Source organism: Camelus ferus, chromosome X (assembly GCF_009834535.1).
Source record: "Camelus ferus isolate YT-003-E chromosome X, BCGSAC_Cfer_1.0, whole genome shotgun sequence".
NCBI classification, from domain to species: Eukaryota; Metazoa; Chordata; class Mammalia; order Artiodactyla; family Camelidae; genus Camelus; species Camelus ferus.
This window is the reverse complement of record NC_045732.1, coordinates 92,090,872-92,102,547: the sequence shown is the minus strand read 5'-3', so window position 1 is coordinate 92,102,547 and position 11,676 is coordinate 92,090,872.

The window sequence follows — 11,676 nt, the reverse complement described above, 5'->3', positions numbered from 1 at the left end:
CTTGCTGCACCTCAGGCATATCCCAAGCCAATCCTGATAACAATTACCCAAATGCTGGGAGGGGAGGGGTGCTCAAAAGAATTCCATCTCTCCAGGATCTTAGGGAGGGACTTGAGCTGAGAAGTGCCCCAGGTTTGATAGGTAACAGGCAGAAGAGTACTTACTTGGGACAAAACTTAAGAATGGTCACCACAGCTACAATTTATTGAGCACTTAAAAAGTGCCAAGTACATAGTACACATCATATTTAACCCAATAACAGTCTCGTGTGGTAGGTACTGTTATTATCCTGGTTTAACAGATAAGGGAACCATAGCTCAGAGAAGGTAACTTGAAGAGGTCACACAGCTGGTTAGTGGCAGAGCTGGGTTTGGAATCCAGGTCTGGCCAACGCCCAAATCCAGGCCCTCAACTACTCACTGTACTATCTCACCCCTTTCCCACAGGGAGTGATTCTAAAACTCTCACAGAAGGAACAGGGAGAATCATGGGTCAGGGCACAGTCTTGCTGGAAATTGGCCGGCCACCAAAATGTGGAGGGGTCAACAGCTGCCCTAGGTCACCACACTGGTGTTGTAAATGCCACAGACTCCCAAATAAAAGTCCAGACCCCTAGATTCCTAACCTAGAATCCAAAGAAGGCGTCCTATCTGCCCATCCCCAGAGAGATCATCCCACTTCCGGTTTCTGCTTTTCTGGGTAGTGGGGAGATTTGCAGGATGCCAGGCCTGGAGTGAGCTTCTAGGAGGCAGTGTTATGGGGGGTGGGGTGGGCTTGATAATGGACCCCCATTGCCCTACCCCCAGTCCTCCCTGGAGGGAGGACAAATAGGCCCATTGATTCGAAATTCTCCCAGAGGGCATTAGAGTAATGACTCTGGACTGTGTGATGCCTACACCCCCTTTGACCTCCCGACTGACCCCTGCCCTGGGAGGTTCCAAAGGCCACAAATCTCTGTTGCTTGTGGGCCATGTGGTTTGTGGCTGTTTGTAGTTTTGGAAGGGAGGGGGAAACTACGGAGGTAGGGGACACTGCTTCTCACTGTGCCGGGCTTCCCGAGAGAACTAGCAAGGGGTGGGCAGGGCCCCTTCCAAGCCCTGCCAAGACACACTGCAACTACTGATAGGGGCTCCATCATTTATTTTTGAAAGCAGCAGGGCTCTTGGCTTATTTGCATAAATGTTTGCACTGCCTGCTATATTTTGGTTCGGGAAAAGGGCACCAGGGCACAGAACATACATAACAGATTTGTAACTGGGCAGCTTGAGCCTGCCCCTGGCTAGGTAAGCTAACCAGCCAGCCCAAGATGGCCTCTCACCCTCTGTGTCTACTTTTGAAAGCCCCTCTAAGTGCAGAGTCCAGCACCAGGGAGACTTGGCAATAGAAAGATCTTGCCCCTAAAGGGGTACTTCTAAGCCAGGTGTGTAGGTAGATGGGTAGATAAGGCAGCATTTTGACTTGAAAAGGGCTGGGAGTCTGGACTCCTGATTTCTACTGTTCAAAAAAGAAACATTTATTGGGTGGCTTCTATGTGCCAGGCACTTTACTAGGCACTGAGATAACATGAAATATCAAGACCCTGTCTCCATCACTGAGGCATTCAGTCCAACAGAGCACGAGTGACAGAAACTTGATCAAATAACCCTAAGTGCATCGTGCTGTCAAAGAGAGGATAAGAGAGGATTGCTAAGGTAGCACGCAGCTGGTGGGAGACATGGAGCCTGGGAGAGACTTGGTGGGGGATGTGATCACTTCATCTGAATCTTAAGCATCCACCCCTGCCCCCCATCTCCAAGGTGTTTCTTAGCCTCTATTACTAATTCCCTATGTGAGCTCAGCAACTGTTTAAGCTCTCTGGGCTGCCTCAGTTTCTTCATCTTCAAAATGGGAGCAATAATCTGTGAAGTGGGCCTCCGCGTGTGCTGTGTGCCTTATCTCCCTTCTTGCCTGGTCCGATGTCCAACCTTGACCTCAGGGTGAGAGCATAACTACCAGTTTCCTCGAGCTGCCCCCGCAAACACGTGGCAGAGCGGAGAGTGGGGACTCTTGAGAGGTGATGCGAGTGGGAGATGCCGTGGCATGCACGGGGTGTGGACCCAAAAGGAAGGTGCAGGTGTTAGGGGTTAATTTCATCTTTATGTAGTTAACTATCTTTCCACAGCCCCTCCCCTTCCCAGCGTCTGGAAGCGGGAGGTAACTAGCAGCATGGGGAGGACAGTGGGACTGCTGGAGAGAAAGCACCTCAGGATAGCAGTGTCACCTGCTTCGCCCCTCCCCATGTCGTCTATATTGAGGACAAAAGCACTGAGGGAATGGTGACCTCTCCTACCTTCACCCCTCCACGATTGGGATTGCCTTAGTTTCTCTATGGAGTTGAGCATTTGCCCGCACTTTTTTTTTTTAATCCTAAATCTGGCCCACCTTTGGGGAGGGGGTCACCCGTTCCGTTAAGTTTCTTCCTAGCAGAGTAAAGATGGGCTTCCTTTTACTCGTCATAGACCACCCGCCTAGGGCTTCAGTGGGACGCGAGAGCTGGGGGCCGGGCCGGGGCCAAGCCGGCTGCGCTGCCCCTCCAGGATTTCCTGCACTCGGCGCTCCGAGGTCGGCTCGAACTTCGGCCTCCGAAGCAGGCGACTCGGCTTCCCTTTAAAATGCAGAAACTCCCGGCCCACGCCCCCGCCCCTCCGGCCGCCTCCTCCCCTTCCCCCTCCTCCCCAGCACCGGCTTAGGCTCCTCCCAGAGCCCTGGGCGCGGGGGCCTCCCTGCCACCTGCCCGCTGCCCATCCCACATGCAAAGCGTGACCGCCGGGGAAGGAAGCCGAGCGCGCGCCCACACCGGCCCTGCGCCGCGGCGACAGCGACAGCGAGCAGCTCGCCTACTCTGTCCGTCTGCGCTTACCCAGCATGCACTTCCAGGCCCCGAGCTATCTCGGAGCTGCAGCCCCGGGGTCAGAGCGGCCGGAAGAAACAGGAAGTTTGGGACGGTCCTAGTCGTGGGGCTGGGAGTCCTAAACGGCAGGCCCTTCACTTGGTGCTGCCGCTCCCTCCCCTCATCCCCTCCCTCTGGCGCGCTTCCCTGGGGTCCGTTTCGGGGGCTGGCCTGAACTCCAAAAATCCAGATGTGTTTGGGGGTCATTCAAGGCACACTCCCAGGGTTCCCTTCGCCGTAGCATCTCCGGGCTTTAGGGATCGAGGGGTGGGAGGGGGAGGGAGTGCTCCCGCCCTGGGGGGTGGGGAGGGTGGTAGGCCCCAAGGGTGGTTTGTCTTCTGCCCGCGGAGAGGGAGAAGGACGCTAGGTGGGGTGGAGGTGGAAGGCTGGAGATTAGCCTCCCACAGCTATCTCTTGGGCAGGTAGGGCAGAGGTTGGAACCTGGTGCTGAGTCCAGGGTTACCGCCTCCCCTCCCCTCTGCCAGTTAGCTTCGCTCTAATCTCCCCTCCACACTGACTACTGCTGCCCCACTATCCGCAGCAACCATCTCACTAATGTGCCCTGCTGTTCTCCAAGGCCGCCGTGCAAGGGAGCCGGGATGCCTAACGCAGTCCGGTTCCTCAGGCAGAAAATGCAAAGGGCACGCCCCGTTGAAGGGGATCTCCATCCACATACCCCTTTGTCCAGGCCAGAAGGACTAGAGACTCATTTCCCTTGGCCTCCCTTTCAAGTCTCCATCCGTACCTCCATATGAGCTAAACCAGACAACCTCACTCATCTATCTCCTCCTGAGTCTCTCCCAGGCCTAGAGCTGAGAGGGGTATGGGTCACAGTGGATCCCAGTGGGTTGTGCTGATTCTGATCCTAGCATGCCACTTGGCCAATCCTCTGGGTTGTGCAGACAGGCCCTTTGTGTGGACATGCTGGTTCTCTACCTATAGTCTTATTCTCCCAGGTGGGGACTTTTCACTCCCAGTAGCTCACTAGGAATTTCTAAGTCCTCCTGGTTGCCTTGACCCAGTGTCCATCTTCCTAGATTTCCTGAGAGGAAGGCTGGCAGGGAGAACAAGGGTGAATATTTTGGAAGTAGGAAAGTGCAGGTAAAAACTCATTGGCTGTAGAATGATGTCAGACTGTAACGGAAGTAGTTTCTGTCCCAGACACCTCTGGGCAGAATTAATCGGTCTTTTCTCTGGGCTCCCATAGCATAGGATTTATACCTCTATTATCACATTGTATTGTAATTATTTGTTTACATGTTTCTCCCCTTTGCTAAATGGTGAGCTCCTGGAGGGCAGAAACTATGCCTTATTTATCTCTGCAGCTCCCCACACAGATCTTGGCTCACAAAAGGGCTGTTGAAAAAATGAACCAGAAATGGAAGGGATTCAGTTAGATGACCTCAAGGATCTTGTTCGGCTCTAATATTCTGTGACGCAATTTAAACACACACCCATAGCTGCACTCACATACATGTAAACACACAGAGCAGACAGACAAACACATCATGCCACAGTCTGGGTGTCAGTGTAAGACCACTACTTGGAAAACCAACAGACGTTACATGATGCCAAGTAACTGGCCTTTTGAAAGTTGAATCTTCAAACCTAAACATCTGAAGTGTCGACAGCCAACGTCACAACTGGTTTGGCTGATTTTTTTTTTCACTGCCCTGACTTTTTAAGCAGCCACATCCCTACGTATAGAAGCAGTGAACATTAGAGCTGAAAAGGCCCTCTAAGATGCTCTGGTACAAGTCTCCTCATTTTACAGATGCGCTGGTCCAAAGTCAGACAGGAGCAGGAATATCAGTCCCCGCACTGGTGCCACTTGGAGCATGCACATGTATGACACATGTTTGTATGCAGACATGGCTGCTGACATGCACAGGCGTGGGTGCATCCCTGAAACATGTGCCACCACTTGCCCCCCACCGCATACCCTCCCCCCAACACCCACCTAGCAAACCAGGACGGTTCCACCCCCATGTGGCTGCTGAGCAAGGGAGGGCAGGAGTCACCCGGGCCTGGGCAGCCCTTACCAGAGCGCGAAGGGAAGCCGACAGGTTTGCAGCTGCCATTTAATGTGCTCGGCTGGCTGGCCCGTCTCCCCTCGACTCTCTGTCTGCAGAGGGCGAGGAGAGGAGACATTCCGGGCTCATTCCAGCGAGCCGTGTGCACGCTGCAGGCGTGGTATGTGAGTAAGCGGCGCGTTTCCAGCTGCTGCCTTACACTTCGAGGGCTGACAGGCTACCCCCCTCCCCCCAGACAAAACTCGTCACCCACCGCTGGCCTCTCTTCACACGGGCATGATTAAGGCAACCAGGACCAGTGCAAGCCCATCTCAAAAGGAGAAGAATTATGGCTTTTTCTCCACCTTGCCTGCCCACCTTTTCCTAGAGGACCTCCTCTCTCAGACCCACCTCTAGGTGGAAGCCCAGGCAGACTTAACGCACTCCCACCCCCAGCCTGCCTCCAGTAGCCCCACTACAGCGCACTCCTTTAACACTCCCGTAAATAGTGTGTGCCCTAATCACTGGTGCCCACTGATTTCCGCCCATCAGGGTCCTCTCTCCCACCTCCACCCCACTTAACATGAGCATCCCTTCCTTGCCTTTGTAGGAGGGTGCTTTATAGATTTCAAAGGGTTTTCTCATCTGTGTTTTATTTTACCTTTACCACAGCCCTGTAAGGCAAGTATCAGTAGCTTCATCTGACACACCGGGAGACTGAAGCTCAGAGAAGATAAGCAAGCTGCCCAAGATCACCCAGCTAACACATGAGGATGGGGCAGGGCCACAACCTCTATCTTTGACTACAAAGGGCATGTGTTGCCCACTCTGCCACCCTAATGCCCAGTTGATAAGGGAGGAGACACCTTTCTGCTTCTTTTGTACCTCCAGGGTACCTGATATAGGACTGACTCTGCACACAGTGGGCATTCCCAGGCCTGGGTAGACAGACAGACAGACGGTGCAACCAGCCAGTAAATCCTGGAAGCTCCAGGAAAGGAGAAGCACTTGCAGACTAAGGTGGTGTACCACCAGAGTCTTTTCAGCAGCCCCCATCCCTGGTCTCTTCTCAGTCCTAACTTGCTCAGAGAGAGCAGTGCCAAGGCCAGAGAGGACAGCACCCCTAGGGTGCAGACCCCGGCTCTCTTGCCCCTCTCCACTGGGCCTTCGGAGTATTCAGAGCTCATAAATAAAGCTAATATTGGAAATAGTTGTATACTAGTTCTACAAGGACTGTTTTCTGGATCCTTCTTTGCAGGGACATATTGTGCCAATAGAATGCCCCAGGCCCCCACTCTTTCGTGCATCTCAAACTGAGGGGAGTCCCCCCTACTCTTTTACGAGTCTCAGCTGATTTCCCTTTAGAGATGCCCCACTCGCAGCCCTCCTCCCCACACCAGTCGGACTCCCTCACTGTACCTGGTCCCCGCCCCGACTGTCTTCAGGGGCGGGGCCAGCCCTAGGGCAAGCTGGGGCAGGAAGTGGTTGCAATTATACACTCCCGCCCCGCTCTGGCTGCCGCTGCCCGAGTGACAATGTTAACTCGGCCGGCCCCACTCGTCAGGGTAGGAGCTGGAAGAGGGCTCGGCCGGGGGGCGCCTGGGCTAGAATGAAGCTCCCTTCCTGAGGGAAGGGAGTTTCCAAGGCTGGGAGAGGCTGGGAGAGGCTGGAAACCTGAACTGACTGCTGGTCACATCCAGGGATGAAGGGAGGAGATCGTGGGTCTCCCTCTCCACCCCAGCATGGCAGCCACCAGGCACCATCATCCCTTTTTAACCTGGCCACTAGCTAAAAGCAGCTTTTCCCTGCTGTTTGGGCCCCCTGCTTGCAACTGCCAGGACTGACAGGCCCCAACCCCTCCTACCACAGGAGGACAGGCTTTGATCCTCTACTGCTGCAAATCACCAGAGCACAGTGGCTTTATATCCTCCATTCTTCCCTAGTTTCTTGGGCATTCCCATCTGGGGCTGGCTCTGGGCCAGGTGGAGGGTGTGATTGGTAGGGCCACAGCCGTGGGCTAAGTACCATGTAGAGAGAGGGGTAGGGAAGTCTGAGAATGTTTGGCTGGGATGGCTTCAGAACAATCTGGGGTGGGCTTTTACTGAAAGCACCTTTGACTCAGCAACTCGGGGCTGCATTAGAGGGACGGAGGTAGCAGGGGATTCAGTGAAGAGATTGGAGGAATGAAATGAAGGAGATATGGGAGTATAGGAGGGAGTGGGGATGAGCGAACTAGTTAGGGCTAAAAAAAAAAAAAAGGCCTACAAACCCAGGGGAGACAGTGGGGGCTTCCCTTTGCCCTTCACTAGCATCTTCTCCTGCAAGATCCATGTTCCTTCCAATGTCTGTCTGCAAAGCCCGCACTCAGCGGTTGCCTCCTCAGCTTCAGAGCCTCATTTCACACCCTACTAAAAGCTTCAAGGCACCCTCCTTCTATTCTATTCTATTGAAACTCCTCCTCTTCTTCCCCAGGTCAGGCCTGCCCAGCCTGCTGAGAAGTGTTGGGGCTGCCCAAAGAAGAGGGTCTCTGCTCCCCATCCCAGCCATCCTGGCAGGAGCCAAAGTTTTGGGGCCCAGTCTGAGGGGCTACGGATCAGCAGCCCTTTCCCCCGGGGTTCCAGGCTCCCAGGAGACTGGGAAGCTGAATCACAGGTAGCTTCAGGCTCCATAGACAGCACAGCAAGAGAAAGAGAACAAAAAAAAAAAAAAAAAAAAGAAAAGAAAAAGAAAAAGAAAAAGGTCGCACAAAGACAAACCAGGGGGCAAGTTTGTTACCTGGGGGGCAGGAGGGATTCTTCGCCCTGCCTTAGTCTTGCTTGACTCGCAGATGGAGATCACAATAAGAAGACTGTCTCTGAATATGAGAGATGATGACAGGACACACGGTCAAATAAAGGAATAAGGATGGAGGTGTTTTGTAAACCAGTAAGTTCTATACAGATGTGAGAGATTACTATTATTATTAGAATGCATTACAAATTTTCATTTTGCTCCATTGGATCTGGTATATTCGATACTCTCCTTAATAGAGGAACATGACACAGCCAGGTTAGCCTTGAGGCTTTTGAGGCCCTGAGTGAAACAGGGTGTGTATGTGTGAGAGAGAGTCAGAGAGGGAGGGAAATGGCAGGGAGTCATTGGATGGAACCCCTTCCTTCAACATTTACCCCTGGAAAAATGGGGTTATACTGAACAAAGCTCGATTTGAAGGGAAAAGACCTCACAAATCATATAGCCAGAGAGATCTAGGAGTCAAGTCTTATTTGTCTCTGTACCCTCAACACCCAGAAGCTCCTTCTGAACTCAAGCACCCAATGTCTATCCGCTGAATGACTGATGGAAGGAAGTGAGCGACGGGGGCTCCAACCCCTCTGTCTCCTCCGCTGCCCTGGTCCTGTTTGTGTGCAGATGAGTCTCAGCTCCTTTCAGCTGCAGGAATCACGTCCTAGCAGCCCAGTCCCCCAAGTGCTGGTGTGTCCCTGCAAGTCTGTGACAGTCACCGTACTCTTGATGTCTCTGCCACAACAAGGGGCCTGGGGTTCAGAGGCCTTGCGCACAGCCAAAGCCACTTGCACCACACATGTCATTGCTCTTTGATGCTTCACAAGACCCTCCCGGCTCTTGCAAAGCCTCGGGACCATTCTGAACATCAATCAGAGAACAAATGGGGTCATGGATGGAGAAGCACTTTGTGACCTGCAAAGCCCCATACAAATGTAAGGGATTATTGCATTGTATCGCAAAAAGAGCATTCCGATTCTCCGAGGGTTGCGGTTATTTGGATTTTGGCAAACAGGAGTTTACAGCATTATAAAATGTGTATGTGTGCGTGTGTGTGTCAGGGAGGTTGTCTGCACACGTGCATGTTCAGTGATAAGGCCGGAGATAGGAACCTACCTGACCAAATAGCACAAAGAGTCATTTAGACTATGCAGAGCCATATTGGTAAGTTAACAAGAATTCCCTGGCCCTCTATCTTTTTCAATATGCTTCTATATAGGTGCTCTCATCAGATTCTCCCCACAACACTATGCCACTGTTAAGTCCCTCTGACTTGAGTTCAGTAGAATAAAGCACACAGTGAACTCAGAGGAATCTAGTTTTGAGACTTGCAGGCTCAGAGAACTTTGCCTGGGAGGAATTTTCAGGCAGAAAAAAACATGGTCTGTGTAGGTTCTGGCAGGGCACTCCAGACCCATGCCAACTTCCCTCCATTCTCTGTCCCCATAGAGCAATTCTACAATGCCTCCATAACGACCTCCAGACCAAGAAGAAGGCTCTCTTTCAGTCAGTCATTCAATCAGCAAACATGTTTTGAGTGCTTTCCCATCAGTGCCAGGCCTTCTGCTTGGCCCTGGGGCTACAAAAATGAAGAAGCCTTCTTTGCTCACCATTCACCTCTCAGCAATCAAGCGACATATTTTGTAGCATCTTTTCCCCTTCAAGGCTTTCCTTGATGTCCATTTCATTCTGCTGAGGGAAGGCAGGACTAACGGTTTTGAATCCAGCCTGGTTGTTCAGTCTCTGATTGGGCAACAAGGGGCCCCTGTGGAGAAGGCAGTGCTTAGAACATCAAATGGGGCTCTCAGACACAGGACGCAGGTATCACAAACCTCCAGAGGAGATGCAAGCCTGATTCATTATTCCTTCCTTCCTTCCTTCCTCCCTCCCTCCCTCTCTCTCTCCCTTCCTTCCTTCCCTTTTCCTTCCTTCCTTCCTCCCTTCCTTCCTTTCTTCCTTTCTTCCTCTCTCTCTCTCTTTCTTTTTCTCCACACCCTTGAAAAGTCAGGAGAAAAATCATGTGATCAGCATTGTGTTGGAATAGCATTCTCACCTCGGGTTCTGTCAAAGCAGATGCTTTGGGCCTGGAAGGGCTCTCTGGTAAGTCCAGCTTAAGCTGTGACCTTTTTGGGGAGCAGTTAAAGGATTGTTTTATTGGTCCCCAGGACACGGCCATGTGCTTCCTTGGTGGGGAAACTCTAGTTAGTTAACCAGAACATTCAAGCAGAATGACTTCTTGAATTTTGGAATTTTCCAATTTACTGAAGACTAACCTCCAACTCCTTCCTTGTTTAGCTCCTTGGTATGGAAAACCTTTTGTATATGCATGAGCCCACTTTCTAGATTGTCAGTACAGTTTACTGAGCAACTCAGTGGAACCTCTTTGTTGACTGGGTGTCTTACAGGGACTTGCAATCAGTGGATCCCAAAGAGGGGTCCCCGAATCCATAAAAGCTTGTGAGAGGATCTATGAATTATGTTAGTATTTCATGAAGTCTACTGAAGTGTAGCAGTATGAGGCTGCAGAGGTCAACTACAAGGTCACATGTTTTTGGCTTTGGATGGAATTAAATGATCTCAGTGTGGCTGTCTTGGGCTGATCAGAAGTTCTGGCCCAGTTTTATACATATTTGATCCATTATTAAATGGCAAATTATTACTTGAAAATATGTCCTGATATATCCTGTTTAAGTAGATAAATATTTTGAATACAGAGAGTTAAGAACACCGACTCTGGCATCAGACTGCCTGGATTCATATCCCGACTTCAAAACTTCTTAGTTGGGAATGGATAAACAAATTATGGTACATCCATGCAATGGAATATTATTCGGCCATAAAAAGTAATGAAAATACATGCTACAATGCAGAGGAACCTCAAAAACATGATGCTAAGTGAGAGAATCCAGAAACAAAAAAGCCACATATTATATGATTTCACTTAAATGAAGTATTCTGAATAGGTAAATCCATAGAAACAGAAAGCAGATAGGAGGTTTCCAGAGGCTAGGGGGAGGGTGAAAGGGGAGCAACTGCTTAACAGGTATGGAGTTTCATTTTGGGCTGATGAGAATGTTTTGGAACTAGGTAGAGGTGGTGGTTGCACAACGTTGGGAATGTACTAAACGCCAGTGAATTGTACACTTTAAAATTGTCAACTTATGTTATGTGAATTTGACCATAAGTTAAAAAAACTTATGGAGGGGAGGGTATAGCTCAGTGGTAGAGTGTGTGCTTAGCATGCACGAGGTCTTGGGTTCAATCCCCAGTACCTCCATTAAAAACAAACAAACAGACAGACAAACAAACCTAATTACCTCCTCCCTTAAAAGAAAAAAAACATACCCCAAACAAAAAAAATCTTACTAGCTGGGTAACTTTGGGCAAATCACTGACCCTGAATGCACTCTAATTTCTTCATCTGTAAAAGGGGAAAATAATACTATTTACCTTATGATGTTGTTAGGAGTATTAAATGAGTAACTATTTGTAAAATCCTTAGAACAGTGTCTGGCCCACAGTAAGTGTCATACAACTGTGTGTTAAAAATGGGGTCCCTGAGGGGAAAGAAATAATAAAGCCCTTGGTAGTGAAAAGTTTGGGGACCCCTGGTGAAGATGGAAATAGAAAAAGTGCTTAACGTCTTTCAAAGCGTCGTGCAAGAATCCTGTGGTTCCGATTGATTTCCTGGTAGCGATTGTTGGAAGTTCAGAGTATGAGGCACCACCCCAGACCTATTCATTAAGACCCTGGGTGGGAGGGTGCCTTGGAATCTGAACTTTGACAAGCTTCTCCTCCACCCTACCCCCAAGTGATTCTTGTGTAGATTAAATTTGAGAAATTTTAGCGTGAGCATTTAAACTGAGTATGTACTGAAGGCAGAACATGGCTTCCTGGATTTTTAAAAAATCTAAATCTCAGGTCTCAACTTGTTTTTTTAATCATCTTGTGACT